General features: G+C 41.7%; 1 protein-coding gene across 1 annotated transcript in view; it reads left to right on the forward strand.

Moving 5' to 3' along the window:
• Positions 1 to 15879, forward strand: part of IL1RAPL1 (interleukin 1 receptor accessory protein like 1) — a 2286687-nt gene that overhangs the window by 394923 nt on the left and 1875885 nt on the right. The window lies entirely within an intron of this gene.

A 15879-nucleotide genomic window follows, 5' to 3' on the forward strand; every position in this document is an offset into this window, starting at 1 on the left:
GTGGGCATGTCTGAAGCACCCCACAGTGATATTTCAGTTCTTTGCAACAATCCCCTCTAGTAGATTTGACCTTGTATCATTTGTGTAAGTTACACAATCATTTAAAGTTATTTTTTTTTTTAAGATTGGGAAAATACTGCATGTAATTTCCAAGACTGTAAAGGGAATAAAAAGACTAGATATGTTCATCTCAAGTTAGCCTTGGAGCACTGAAAAGCTTATAGTCTTGTTCCTGCTCAAATGACCTGGTTCTTGATTTCCAAATGTCTTCCATTAAAAAACATCAAAGTTAAAGAAAGACTACAGTGGATACATGAATATTGCCCATACCATGGATCTAGCCTTTATTAAGGTGTTTGTATTTTAGAAAATATTAGAAGGCTATGAAATAACAAGAGAATAAAAGAAGTTATCTTCCCCTTATGAATCTCTGCGGACCCCTGTAGATGTCTCCCTATTCCTCTGCAAGTCTCGGACATCAGTTATGAACTCAGTGGTGTCAATGAGCAGCTGCTACAGCCAGTACTTGGCTGCAGAAGTCCCATGTCATATAGACAAGGTATCACTGGACTTTCAAAACTAAAAACTGATGGAAGACAGGGTAGTATCAGAAAAGCAGTAGTAAAGGATCGGTAAGTTGATTATTACTTTTTACCTTATTTTTTTAGTATGGAAAGACTTTTTTTCAAAATGTAGATAGCCTTTAGCCAAGCATCCTATATAAATCTACTTACTATATAATATTGTCTGTGAACAATACCTCTTGTAACTATATGACTCTTTATCTCTTGTATCAGAAGCCATAGCTAGGTCATTATAAATTAGGACAATGATTCTGGAGAGCTATAGATGCCGGTGTACTGCACAGGACAAGGTATCAGAAAGGGTGAAGACTGTGCTCTTTGCAGCAAGATTTGTGTTACAAGCAGTGTGCCACTTTGATTGGCTACCAATATTCTTGCATCATCTGCAAAACTTTGGCAGAAATTCTTTTGCCATAGCACTTGTGAATTTATAGACTAATGTTATGCAACCCCTCTGACATATTTTATCTGATCTCTTATGATGTTAAAACCAACAAGGCATATATTAATAGTAAAAGTAAAATAAAATTAAAATTAAAATAAAAAACCCATAAACAAAACAATGTTAATGGACCCTGTGATGTGGCATACGTGAGGCTTGATGAAGAGAATAGCCAAGTCATGATTAAGGGTGCTTGACACCAGAAACTAGTAGAGGCATCACAGGTGATGTGGTGTATGCTGTATATTTTTTGTGACTTTAATAATAAAGAAGAAAAACATTAGTCATGCTGGACTTGGATTTTCTTCTTATCATGTTTACAAGTTTTGGCAAAGTAGGTCCATGCGCCTAAAAAGAGGGCTTGTCACAAAGCGGTGAGCTAAACTTTTCCTTTTTTATCCATGAGACTTATTTCTTCCTTTTTCAATTAGGCTTCTATATCTTTTGTTTAAAACTCACTGTTTTGAGCCAGATGCAACTCAACTGGATCATAAACCAAAGCAAAAATGTCCAAAGTTTGGGCTCTGCTCCCTTTTCCACTGGTCCTTTAAAATTTCTTGTGCTCTATATAATGTGCTTCCGAGGCCTATATAAGGACTACCAAGACACTTAGTTTGTTTTACTTGTCTTCACTCCAGGAAATCTCCTGTCTGTGTCTTTCAGTAGCTTTACTTCTTGTTGGCGGCTGCAGGACGTTTCCTGTCTGCGGCTTCCAGTAGTTCTGCTTCCTGTCTGTGGCTGCAGGATGTCTCCTGGCTGCAGCTTCCAGTAGCTGTTTATCCTGTCTGTGGCTCCAGGACATCTCCTGGTTGCAGTTTCCAGTAGCTCTTCTTCCTGTCGGCGGCTGCAGGACGTCTCCTGGCTGCGGCTTCCAGTAGCTCTGCTTACTCTTTGTGGCTGCAGGACATCTCCTGGCTGCGGCTTCCAGTAGCTCTGCTTCCTGTCTGCAGCTGCAGGATGTCTCCTGGCTGCAGATTCCAGTACCTCTGCTTCCTGTCTGTGGCTGCAGAACGTCTCCTGGCTCCAGCTTCCAGTAGCCCTGCTTCTTGTCTGTGGCCGCAGGATGTCTCCTGGCTGCAGCTTCCAGAAGCTCTGCTTCCTGTCTGTGGCTGCAGGACGTCTCCTGACTGCAGCTTCCAGTAGCTCTGCTTCCTGTCTGAGGCTGCAGGACGTCTCTTGACTGCAGCTTCCAGTAGCTGTGCTTCCTGTCTGTGGCTGCAGGACGTCTCCTGACTGCAGCTTCCAGTAGCTTTGCTTCCTGTCTGCGGCTGCAGGACGTCTCCTGACTGCAGCTTCCAATAGCTCTGCTTCCTGTCTGACGCTGCAGGACAACTCCTGACTGCAGCTTCCAGTAGCTTTGCTTCCTGTCTGTGGCTGCAGGACGGCTCCGAACAGTAGCTTCCAGTAGCTCTGCTTCCTGTCTGAGGCTACAGGACGTCTCCTGACTGCAGCTTCCAGTAGCTCTGCTGGTGTTCGAGTCGTTCGACAAACTCGAACGATTTGCTAAAAGTTCGGCAGTACGAGTTACGTTCGAGAACGGTTTGATCACCAAAAGTGTGGCTTTTCACAATAATATGTGTGCACCTTGCATATATGCATGCATCCTGCATCCCCAGCACAATCCCTCTCTCTTTCCTACTCACCGATCATGGGCGTCTCGGAGCATGGCTGTCAAAAATCTCCAGCGGCATTTCCTCTTTTCAATATGGCTGCCGCTTTTTTTATTCAATTAGTTCTTCCGTGCTTTCCCCACCCAACGGCGCCCATGATTGGTTGCAGCCTGACACGCCCCCACGATGAGTGACAGCTGTCTCACTGTAACCAGTTACAGCCACCAGTGGGTGGGTCTATATCGTGCAGTAAAATAAATAAATAATAAAAAAAAATGCGGTTCCCCCATATTTGATACCAGCCAGGATAAAGCCACACGGCTGGAGGCTGGTATTGTCAGGATGGAGAGCACCACGTCATGGAGAGCCCACCACCCTAACAATATCACCCAGCAGCCGCACCGGAATTGCATCCATTAGATGCGGCAGTCCCGGGACTCTACCCAGCTCATCCCGAATTGCCCTGGTGCGGTGGCAATCGGGGTAATAAGGAGTTAATCATGGCAGGCGTCTCCCCGAGATACCTTCCATGATTAAACTGTAAGTGAAAGTAAAGAAACACACAGCGAAAAATCCTTTATTTGGAATAAAAGACAAAAAACCACCTCATTTACCTCTTAATTAATCTCCAAATACCCCTCCAGGTCCGAAGTAATCCACACGACACTGTCAGCTCTACTAAATGAAGATGACAGGAAGCGCCGTAGAACATGATCGCTGTGTCCTCTCCACGTAGCACCTGAAGTGAATCACGCTGTCACCAGAGACTTCAGGCTGCAATGCAGACATCAAGATTACCAAATCTGCCTATGTTTCTCATTAGAGCCAGTGGCTGAATGGTTAGAGCTCTCGCCTAAGAAGCATTAGTTCACGTCCCGAGAAAGAATTTAATTTTAAATTATAATTATTATTTATTTATAATTATAATTTAATTATGCACTGAGGGGAGGATGATGGGGGTTGTAGTGCCTGAGGTGATGATGGTGGTTGTAGTGCCTGCGTGTGTGCGGTGATGAGTGCGACACTGCCAGTGTTTGCCCGTCCATCCACCCATCCGTCCATCTGTCCATCCGCCTGCCCATCTATCCATCCTTGCAACTGAACAATCTGCTTCTAGATTCTCTACTGCAGTATACAGCTAAACATTACCACTTCCGCCTATGTTTCTTATTAGAGCCAGTGGCTCAATGGTTAGAGCTCTTGCCTGAGAAGCATAGTTCACGAGTTCAAGTCCTGGCCGCCCTGGTAAAGAGTTTAATTTATATTTAAATTATAATTATTATTTATTTATAATTATAATTTAATTTAATTATGCACTGAGGGGAGGAGCCGGAAATCAGCTGTGAGCCGCGGGACACACCTCTAAAATCGGAGCAGTTCACGGAATGAGGCTGCATTGCTCTCTATTCTCTCTCTTCTCTCTTTCTCTCTCTTTCTCTCTCTCTTTCTCTCTCTTTTTCTCTCTCTCTCTCTCCCTCTCTCTCTCTTTTTCTCTCTTTCTCGCTCTCTCTCTTTTTCTCTCTCTTTTTTTCTCAGTCTCTCTTTTTCTCTTTTTCCCTCTCTCTCTCTCCTCTCTCCTCTCTCTCTTCTCTCTCTCTCTTCTCTCTCTCTCTCTCCTCTCTCTTCTCTCCTCTTCTCTCTCTCTCTATTCTCTCTTTCTTCCTCTCTTTCTTCTCTTTTCTCTCTCTTTTCTTCTCTGTTTTCTCACTGTTTTCTCTATCTTTCCTCTATCTTCTCTCTCTCTTCTTCTCTCTCTCTCACTCAGACCTGGCAAAGATCAGCTGATGCGGCCACTTGACGGAATCAGCTGACACTATAAGTCGAGCGGTGAGGCCGGCTTTTTACCGCCCGGCCGGCTAAACTATCAGCTGATGCTGTCGGACAGGAATCTGCACTGAAGTGTGTAGTTTTTTGGGGTTTTTTTGCACTGATGCATCAATTGATTGTATAAAAGCCGTTTATACAATCAGCTGCTGTGTCATGTGATTCAGGCCCTTGAACCTGACACATCATCTGATTGCTTTGCCTTCCAGCAAACTGATCAGGTGATATTTGATTCGGATTGGACGGCGCGGGACCCTTGACCCAGGATTACTGCTGAGGAGGGTTCTTTATTTCAATAAAGATAGAGTCACTAATTGTGTTGTGTTTTATTTCTAATAAAAAAAATTTCTGTGCGTTGTGTTTTTTTTTATCTGTACTAGAAATTCATGGTGGCCATGTCTAATATTGGCGTGACACCATGAATTTCGGGCTTAGGGCCAGGTTTTCCCTATATTTTTGGTTCCCAGCCGGGTACAAATAGGCAGCTGGGGGTTGGGGGCAGCCCATAGCTGCCTGCTGTACCTGGCTAGCATACAAAAACATGGTGAAGCCCATGTAATTTTTTTTTTTGGGGGGGGAACTCCTGCATAGAGCCCTTGATGGAGTATGCTGAGCCTTGTAGTTCTGCAACTGATGTCTGCTGCCTGTCTGTATGGAGGAGAGCAGACAGCAGCTGCATAACTGCAAGGCTCAGCATACTCCATCCAGAACTGTATGCAGGAGTTTTTTGCCCACCAAAAAAATGACGTGGGCTTCGCCATATTTTTGTATGCTAGTCAGGTACAGCAGGCAGGTATGGCTGCCCCCAAATCCAGCTGCCTATTTGTACCCAGCTGGGAACTAAAAACATAGGGAAGCCTTTTTTTTTAATTATTTGATGAATTTTATGAAATAATAACAAAATAAAAGGGACATGAGCTTCACCCCTTTTTTGTGTCCAGCCAGGTACAACTAGGCAGCTGGGGATTGGAATACGCAGCACAGGTTAGCTTGAGGTTTCTGGGAACCTCTGCTGCGAATTGCAGTCCGCAGCCGCCCCAGAAAATGGCACTTTCATAGAAGCGCCATCATCTGGCGCTGTATCCAACTCTTCCAGCAGCCCTGAAGCCGGGTGGCTTGCTGGGTAATAATGAGTTAATACTAGCTTTGTTTTACTAGCTAGTATTAAGCCAGAGATTCTTAATGTCAGGAAAGTTTGACCCGGCCATTAAGATTCTCCAATAACGGGTTAAAAAAAGACACCACACAGAGAAAAAATACTTTAATGGAAATAAATACACAGACACATTAGAGACTCCATCTTTATTACCCCCTGTCAGCCCTCCACGATCCTGCTCTTCTGTCTTATTTCACCTTCAATACATGCAGCTCTGCTACATCAGACAGCACAGCATGGGATAAAGACGCTGCTGCTTCCCGTGCAGTCTATTCACTCAGTGAGTGAGCAGAAGCTGCGTTCTGTAAGTGATGACATCACCGCTGACAGGCGGGTCACTATAGCAACGGTGATCTCCGTTATTCACCGACTGTGGCATCCAGTTCTTGCATGTGGTCTGACTCTGTAAAGAGCGCCCACATGCCTGGATGGGGAAGCCGACCATGTGGTAGAGCATTTTCCCGGTACATGGAGATGCTGGAATGATCACCGCGTACCGGAGAGATGCACTGACAGGACCAAGCATAATATCTAGCCATGTGACCAGTCTGTAGCGAATGAGATTATAGACATGTGACTGCTCACATGCTATTTTGACGTCATGATAGGTCCTATCATCAGTGCTAGTTACCGGGAGAACGCAGTGATTATCGGAAGGAAAAGCGGCGGGAGACCGAGTGCAGGACGCATCATGGGGACCTGTAAGTGTTATGGTAATGTTTATTAACTGTATGTGTACATGTATAATGTGTTTTTATGTGTTTGTGTTTGACTCCCATTGTTTTCAATGGGGTTTGAGTGGTTCGTCGAACGTTCGTCGAACGTAGCCTTCGTTCAACGAACCGAACTGAACTCGAATGCTAAGGGGTGGCTCAGCTCTACTCCTGACTGCAGTTTCCAGTAGCTCTACTTCCTGTCTGCGGCTGCAGGATGTCTCCTGGCTGCAGCTTCCAGTAGCTCTGCTTCCTGTCTGCTGCTCCTGTCTGTTTTTGTAAGTTTTGATACTTGGCAAAAGCTGGAAACTGTTTTAAGATATACTCTGGCTATAAAGAGTACTTTGTAAAAGAGACATACTACTTAGTATTTGCATTATGAAAAATTTGATCCTAGGGTTGTTGTTTTTTTGGTTAAGGAAATGGCCATACAGTGTAAATACAGAATTCAAAGCTTCTGAATTTATTATGCCAGATTAAGGTGTATTACTAATAGCCAAGGAAGTATCAGTAAATCTGTTCTAAAATCCATGACAGTCTACTCATTTAGTTTGCCAGAAAATTTTAAATTAAATACTAGACAGTCCATAGAGAATGGCTCTTACTGCATATAGACACAACCAAAATGTATTTCCTATATTGTGAACCGACAAGCCCAGGCACCCATATCATTTGTTTTAGAAATGCAATTAACATGATTTATTGGCACTTTTGTTTGCAGTTGCTGCTATGTGAGACCCTAAGCATGTGTTCCAGCCTTATGCAATAATGCTTAGATGTTCAAATATTCAGGATAAGGACTGGGTTATCTCATTAATTTTACAAAGCTCTGTCAGTTGGTGAATCATGAATGTAGCCGAACAGTACAAACACAGCATATTTCCATTCCAAAATGCTTACAGTTTTATACAGTTTATAAGGCATTAAACAATTGTATGCAGCTTGGGAAAATGGAGTTTTATCCAGCAGAAATAGGTGGGGGTTTAAAGGTGCAGTTCAGAGCAGAATACTTTCTTACATGGGCTGTAATTGTAAATTCTTCTTGTTCTATAATTTTGTGACTGTGGTTTGTACTTTGTTCCAAACTTTGATGCAAACACATAAAGCCCTTAGGATCTTCCCTGACAAAATGTAACATATTTTACAGTGTGCTAGTTACAAAGCTGTGAATAGCTAAACTTAAATTTAAATATATATATACTTTTCTATATTCACCTACTAAAATTTAGATAATCCAGCACTTACAAAACAAAATTGGTCCTGGATTATTCATTTTCAAGGATCACAGTGCTCAATAAAAATGTTCCATCTTTATGTAACAATTGCATGTATTATCAGATTACTTTCCTAGGTTGTACTAAACTGAAATGAATAATAAAATCTAAAATAAAGTTCCATTCTCTCTTCTCCATATGTCTGCTAGGGGGACCTTACAACATTACCTCAATGTTGGAGTGACACTGATTTTTTTATATTATTCTAAGTAAGTCTAGAGAATAAAACTGCATACTGAAGACAAATCATACAAAATAGAGGTGATGTTAAGAGAGAACACTTTTAATATATCATCTATATATCTATCATTTATGTTTCTATCTATCATCTATCATGGAGTAATAGAAAGTGACACGTCACCAATTTATCACTTTGAACTGCCTGTGTCATATATATTTTTTTGCTAGAATGCTAATGATCTTTTCTACACTTCTCCGGCAATGGAACCTAAACGTACACTCTTTATTGTATTTTGTAATGGTGGAGGTGTCCATCTGGCCACAGCATTAGGTTTACTCTACAGCAGTTGTTTGGACCATGGACAGAAATAGAATCTGACATCTTGACCCCTGTGGAAGAGCTTTCAGTGCATATTGTATAGCCTGTGCAGAGGACACTGCGCAGAGATATGGATAAGAATATCTATCTGCCTCATCTTTTGTGTACAGTTTGTAAAGTCCTCTCTGAATTCAGCTTTCTAATAAAGGTTTTACTTCAAATTATTATACTGGAAATTACATGATTAAAAACAATATCTACCAAAGATTTCAAGTAATCCTATTGGAAGGCTAACTAGACAATGAAAAAATAGAAAGGTTTCAAAACTTACATTTTTGTAAAATAAATCATAAAAAAGCCTTTTTTTAAGGAATACGTCATTTTCACTTAACAAATGTACACTTGTCATTTGTTACTTCTCCATTAAAACCAAAAAGAGTTAAAAGTAGAAATGACTGAATATATTAGAATAGAACTGAATCTTACTCAAATATATTTAAAAATCAACATTCATCATAATGTAGATTTTTTTTATTTTCTTCATGCGGAATCAGTAAGATGGTGACAGTTGGATGCCATTTTTCTGAACTGTATATGGCCATCAAAAGTTTAAAAGTAAATAAAAATTCTTATAGTCACCTCGCTAGTCGCTACTGACTGCTCAAGACTTTATGCTCTTGACAACTACCTGGTCCAGTCCTTCCTTTATCCTTGATTCCTGCCTGTCAGACTGAAACTGGACTTCCGTCTTTGATCCGGCCCTGGAAGGTTTTGCACATACCCATGTAAGTTTATGGTTCATGTGATCTTTCATGTGCTTGAGCAGAACCTGCCCAGGGATTTCATTATAAATGTATATGATCAGATGTGATCTAGACTGGGCATGTGACAACAATGATTGGGGGGGTCAAAGATGTGAGTGGTGAGGACAGTGTAAGTTTTTTTTTGTTTATTTTTAACGTCTTACACAAGAGACCCCAAAGGATAATAAGTGATATTACATTTGAGATAAATAACGTCTGTGCAAATGTTACTTTGTGGTAAATTTCATGTGAACAGTTGAACTCAAATTTGATCTGATCGGCTCGTTTTGGGTTAAAAGGACTAAATGTAAGAACATGGAAAAACATCTACTAATACCATTGTTCAACAATCATTGGATGCTAGATGAGTTGTGCTCTATTTTACCTTTTCCACTACAAATCCATACACATTAGATAACGAAAGTACATGAGCGTAAATAAGCCATAATTCAAAAGGTAAACAATATTTCTATGCTATGTAATTACATTAAATCAATGGTGGACATATTGCCACTGGCTCCCTAATAAACATTTGTTGAGGAAATTAGTTACTATATATATATATATATATATATATATATATATATATATAAATATATATATATATATATATTAGCTGTAGTACCCGGGCATTGCCTGGAATAGTATCTGTCTCTCTATCTCTCTCCCAGTCTCTGTCTGTCTGCCTGCCTCTATCTTTGTCTGTCTCTTTCTGTCTGTCTCTTTCTATCTGTCTGTCTTTCTGTCTCTGTGTGTCTGTCTCTGTATCTGTGTTTGTCTGTCTCTGTCTGTCTGTCTGTCTGTCTCTTTCCCTGTCTGTCTCTGTGTGTCTGTCTATTTCCCTGTCTGTCTCTGTGTGTCTGTTTCTATTCATGTGTGTCTCTGTCTCTATCCATGTCTGTCTTTGTGTGTCTATTTCTCTGTCTGTATCTATCTCTCTGTCTGTCTATCAGTCTCTCTGTCTCTATCTCTGTGTCTGTCTGTCTCTCTCTATCTCTGTGTCTGTCTGTCTGTCTCTCTCTATCTCTGTCTGTCTGTCTCTTTCTCTGTCTGTCATTTTATTTCCTTATCTCTCTCTTTCCCTGTCTGTCACTTTCCCTGTCTGTCTCTTTCCCTGTCTGTCTCTTTCCCTGTCTGTCTCCTTCCCCATATGTCTTTTTCCCCATATGCCACATTCCCCGCCTGTCTCTTTTCCCGTCTGTCTATTTTCCTGTGTCTGTCTCTTTTCCTGTCTGTCTCTTTCCCCGTCTGTCTCTTTCCACATCTATCTCTTTCCCCATCTGTCTCTTTCCCCGACTGTCTCTTTCCAGGTCTGTCTCGTTCCAGGTCTGTCTCTTTCCCCATCTGTCTCTTTCCCCATCTGTCTCTTTCCCCATCTGTCTCTATCTCTTTCCCTGTCTCTTTCCCTGTCTGTTTCTGTTCCTGTCTGTCTCTCTGTCTGTCTCTTTCCCTGTCTGCCCGTCTCTTTCCCTGTCTGTCTGTGCCTATCTCTTTCCCTGTCTGTCTGTGTCTGTTTGTCTGCCTGCCTCTGTCAGTCTCTTTGAATGTCTAAGTAAAGAATTTGAAAAAAGGAGCACATATGAAGGATCCATGGGATAATGTTAAGGATAGTGTTAGAATGTGCTCACCTGATGTGGTTGTGCAGCCCTGCACAACCACAGTGTAGAACGAGGGTTTAATGCACTGCCAAGGAGTTGGCCTGTAGAAACCATCCAGAGGAACAGAATCCTTAGAAGCCGGTCATGTGACAGGTCACTTAGGATGGTGGACGTCTCTGGTGCTGATTGAGATGTGACCTCCGGCCAAGCTGCTCATGCCGTGAGTCCCACAATGGGGAAGGAATCCAGAGAATGCAAATGAACACGGTCTTCAAAGCGCTAAGGAGGCCACGGTGCTATAATGGTTTTGTAGATTTATTAGATGTTTGCAGCCATAACGCCTTTCGATATCACAATATCTTCATCAGATAATATCCACCTGATGAAGATATTGTGATATCGAAACACGTTGTGGCTGTAAACATCTAATAAATCTACCATTATATCACCATGGCCATTATATCACCATGGCCTCCTTAGCGCTTTCAAGACCGTGTTCTTTTGCATTCTCTTTGAATGTCTGTCTCTCTCACTCTTTCCCTGTCTCTTTCCCTGTCTGTCTCTGTCTGTCTCTGTGTCTTTCCATGTCTGCCTGTTACTCTGTATGTGCCTATGTCTGTCTGTCTCTGTCTCACTCTATCCGTCTCCCCACAGACATCTTATTATCTCACACATAAGCTTGTTATACTAACAGTTTATTTTGTTCCTATAGCAACCAATCACAGCTGCTATTAATAGCCTATAGCTCACAGCTCCATTGACTTTAATGGAGGCAGGTTTTTTTGGAGAATACCTGTAAAGCGCAGGGTTAAATTTTCCCCTCAAAACATAGTCCATTATGTTCCTTGAGTCACATGGGGTGTCTGTGCAAAATTTCATGATTATAAATGCGATGGTGTGAAGTCCTTTAGCAGACATCCATACACTCATACACACATACACTCAGGTGTACATATATGTTACGAGGGGGACCCGGGGAAGCGTGCCAAGATGGGGAATGGACAGCTTCCGCCGGTCAAGGTCCACTGTGCGGTGTAAGGGACCGCTGCTATGGTGGGTGAAGAGTGAGCGGGTTGCTGCTAGCGATCGTCTGGAATGTCACAGACGATCTATGTACACCGGTCTGCCCTAACCCGTGTGGGTTGTATGGCAGGGATCACACGGCTCGGTGTACCTGTTGCACGGGGAAGCACAGAGGTGCCCACGCACGTGTGCCAGTGGAAGTCACGAGAATATGGCACGAGGGTAGCACAGAGGTGCCCACGCACGTGTGCTTTCAATAACCAGGTGAGTCCAGTGGAGACTCGAGGAGCTCACCTGGGACAGGAACACGGCCTGTAGAAGGAGCTACTGCCGGAGCAGCAAGGCAGGGACACGGCCTGCAAACCAGGTGCTGCCTAAGCAGCAAGGGCCAAGCCCACAGAAGAAGGTAATGCCTGAGCAGTGGCGTGGCAGCACGCTGCCAGACATCCAAACATAGAAGGACGGTCGTGCGCCGCCATGATGACAGGAGGAGCTTTTAAGGAGGTGTAGCTCCAGCCAAGGGCGGGCGCGAGGCGGAGATGACGGACTTGACCCAATCAGGACCCACGACATCCCAGCCTGGCCAGTAAGGATTCACCACGTCACCAGCCTTGTCATAAAGCCGTGTGACGTCAGTGGGCGAATCAGGATCCACCAAGCATAGCACATGCTCACCCTCCTGCCTCTGGGAAATAGAGGCGGGATCCTCGGTCTCACAATGTGTAGAGATAATGGGAGTCTCACTGCTTCCCTGAGCAGCAAATCTCTGCACATTGCGCAACCTCACAGACCTTCGAGGCTGCTGAGCAGGAGGAGCTGTGGCAGGCAAGGAATGGGAGACCGCCTCATTTCTTGCAACAAGAGTACCACTAGGTGTCACCCTTGTGCTGCCTCTCTGAGGAGGTTTCTCCTGCACTCTGCGCAGTCTGGCAGACCTTCGGCGCTGCGGAGCAGGAGCGCTCGTGGCAGGCAAGGAGACTGTCTCATTCCTTGCCACAGGAGAGCCACGAGGTGTAACACATATATATACATATTAGGGATCTTTTTTCAGCCCCCAACACAATTGTTATTAAGAGGGTGACTCAGACGTCTCTTAAAAGACTGCAGTGCTGGTAATATTCATACTGGAAAATGTGAATCATCTACTTTGCATCATTCTGTAAGACTTTTCTGTAGGCGGAATGACACTTTAGTCAATTATCAATCATGTTTGTTAAAGGCTGTTACACGCAAGTACTTTTTGAGGAATATATCTTTTGGTAACCTTCATTAAAATCTAGTTTTTATACCAATGGAAAAAAAGATTCTTATCATCCTACAGAATCAACATTGTTCTAGTCAAGTCCTTCTGGAAAAAAACATTGGGGTATAACTCACATATATTGATATAAATCATTTATGATGAGAAATTTGATTTCTGAAGGTGCTATAATTTATATTTATTGAATTACCTGCTTGAGAATGGAAGACATCCTATGCAACTTACAGAAATATTATCATATTTATAACTTTGAGTGCCAAGTAGCTGTAACATATGGTGTATTATGGAATGTCAAATTTTAGATGACCTCATTTTTCTTGATATTTGATAATAACCCCTCGTAGTTTAATATGCTTTTAGATCTCTTCACATATTGAACTGATTGTAATTTCTTCTTTTCAATGCTATCTTTCCTATTGTGGAAACTTTCACCATTTATACCATTGGGAGGAAATTGGAATCTCATCCCAGTTGATCTATCTTACGAAGATGAAAGTATACTCCTTCATTCACTGTCCCCGAATGAAGCAGAAGTTACTTTCACATGCTGTTTTAACATTGTCAGAGAGTTCATGGAAGCCCCAGGCTTATATATCATGTTTAATTTGTATGTATTATGCCACAGAAAGTTATTCCTCTCTCATATTTCTTCTTCTTCTATCTTTTCTAATTTTAAGACTGCAGCAAAAGATAAATTATATAAGCTGGAATATATTCATGGCATATCAGTAAAAAGTAGTAATTACAAATTATCATATTTTATAGGAAGTCACGGAATTCTTCAGTTTTATCATCACCTCAATTCTTATGTGAAGCTAAATATATTAAAAAATAATTAAAGCATAATAGGGAACAGTTCTAATTGGAGGTAAAAAGTCAATTTCTATTCGCATATACTGTCATTATTTACTATTCTTGTAAGCCCATTTGATTTTATATTTTTTATTTTATTTTAAATAAAGCTATAAAATATATTAATAATAGAGCATAAATCATTACAACAAATTTTAATTGTAACAGGATTTAAAAAATACCTGTATTATGTATTAAACATGAGATAATGTATTCTACCATGTTAATTATGTAAATTGTAGGAGTCATAGAGGATTTCACGGACAGTGTGAAGCAATGAGGCTGCAGGCTGTGTGCATTTCTACAGGAAATGGAATTCCATGGCCACTACTAATATTCTAAATAATATATTGATAGTAGAGATGAGTGAATATATTTGAATGAAATTGAATTCTACTTGTATTTTACAGAGACCACCTTCTGCCAAAATGTAGATTTTTTACAATTTTCTTCCTTATGGATTCAGCCAGATGGAGGATTGTCACACTAATTGGTAATGGACAAGGTGCATAGCCTCACTGTGTCCTGTACCAGTTTCATCCAGAGGAATGTGACTAAGTGCCTACTCAGTCTTTACCAAATGACAATAGGCACCAGCTACCACTGCTGTGCAGTCCCAAGTTGTCATGCTCGCTTAAGAGGCTGAATGGCAGATGGCGAGGAGGATGGGGTGGGAAACACTGCCTCTAAGGAATAACAGGAACCACAACCTGTCACTTATCTGAAGTCACTTTCATTTCCCTGACACCCTTTGAGGCATTCTTTCACCCCAGGTGATGATAACATAGTTATCCCTGTCTTACCCTAAACATGACCCTGTCAAGTAAGCAGGGAAGCAGGAACACTAGTTCTGCTCTATGATAAAAACACAAAGGGAAAAGGACAGATAGTGTATAAAGAAACTGCATTCACTAAACATGCATATTAAACAACAGGTAGGTAATTAGAGAAGGAAAGGGAAACAAAATCAAAACGGAGATAATGAATAGGAATACACCAAACAAACCACCAGGCAGCAATCTACAGGATCAAGTTCAAAATGATTTTCTGTTTCCAAGGTTCATCCTCCACACCAGTACCATGAAATAGCAAGCTATCACTGGCAACTCTTTAGGCAAAAAGGTGAGTACTTATGCCAGAGGGCAGTGGAGAACTCAGGACAGAAAGCCAAAAAAGACAAAAGGCATTGCTTAACCCTAGAAGTGCCAGCACAAGGAAGTTCTGAACAGCTAACTAGAATGCAAAGCCGATCCAACCAGTGCAGGTGTGCATGCAGTCACGTGCTGCTACCTTCTGACTTCTGGAATAGGGGAAACATCTCTTTATTGCAATACCCCTGTGAAAATGCTGTTGGCCATTATTTTCTGAGCCGTAAGAGGTGATCAAGGGATTAGAAATTTTAAAAAACTGTCACTCCCCCTCTGCTCATTGTTGTCACCCATCTTGTACACATCTTCTGATTACTGCAGCTGAAATCCTCTCTCACACTAGGCTTGGACTTTCAACTTTGGTGAGGCCAAGGACTGTTCTGAGCAAACTCATGGAAAGTCACCGCATGTGTCATGACATGGCTATGTTGTCTACTTTTGTGCTGTGTGCAAAACCATCCCAGGTCTTATCCGATTCAGGAGACCCACCCTAGCATCAGAGCTGATTTCAGAATTTCAGCCTCAGCAGCGGCCAGTGATCAGATGATGTCATAAGGGCCAGTCAGGTTATGGTGAGAAGCGAAGGAGAGGTGGAAGAATTTTTTTAATACTTCTTACATTTTTTATTCTTTGGGTTCTAGTGAGACACAAGAGTATAATAATGGACATTTTTTTTTGTAGAATATCTTCTTTGTGAATTAATTGCCTGTGAAAATTCACGCAAACAGGCAAATTAAAATTTTTCCTGATCCACTCACCTGTAGTAGATTTGCGCATATTATTTCCTATAATACACATGTAAAAACATGGTGGACATGTTCACAATTCATTGGTTGACATGACGGTCTTCACTATTTGAGCTACATAATATGGTGTTCTGCAGCTTTTAGGGCATGGAAGTAGAACAGAACCTATGTTTTATAAGGAGAAAAATGATCAAATACCAGTTAGTAGGTGGATGACAAATGAGAAAGAATTTGCTGGAAAAGTAATTAATGGCAGACTGGTTCTACAGAAAGAGATTAACAGTGTTTATTTGGAGTCACTAATCACTGTATAATCATTTGGTTCAGACATTATAATGAGAAGCTG

This window comes from Anomaloglossus baeobatrachus, chromosome 2 (assembly GCF_048569485.1).
Source record: "Anomaloglossus baeobatrachus isolate aAnoBae1 chromosome 2, aAnoBae1.hap1, whole genome shotgun sequence".
NCBI lineage: Eukaryota > Metazoa > Chordata > Amphibia > Anura > Aromobatidae > Anomaloglossus > Anomaloglossus baeobatrachus.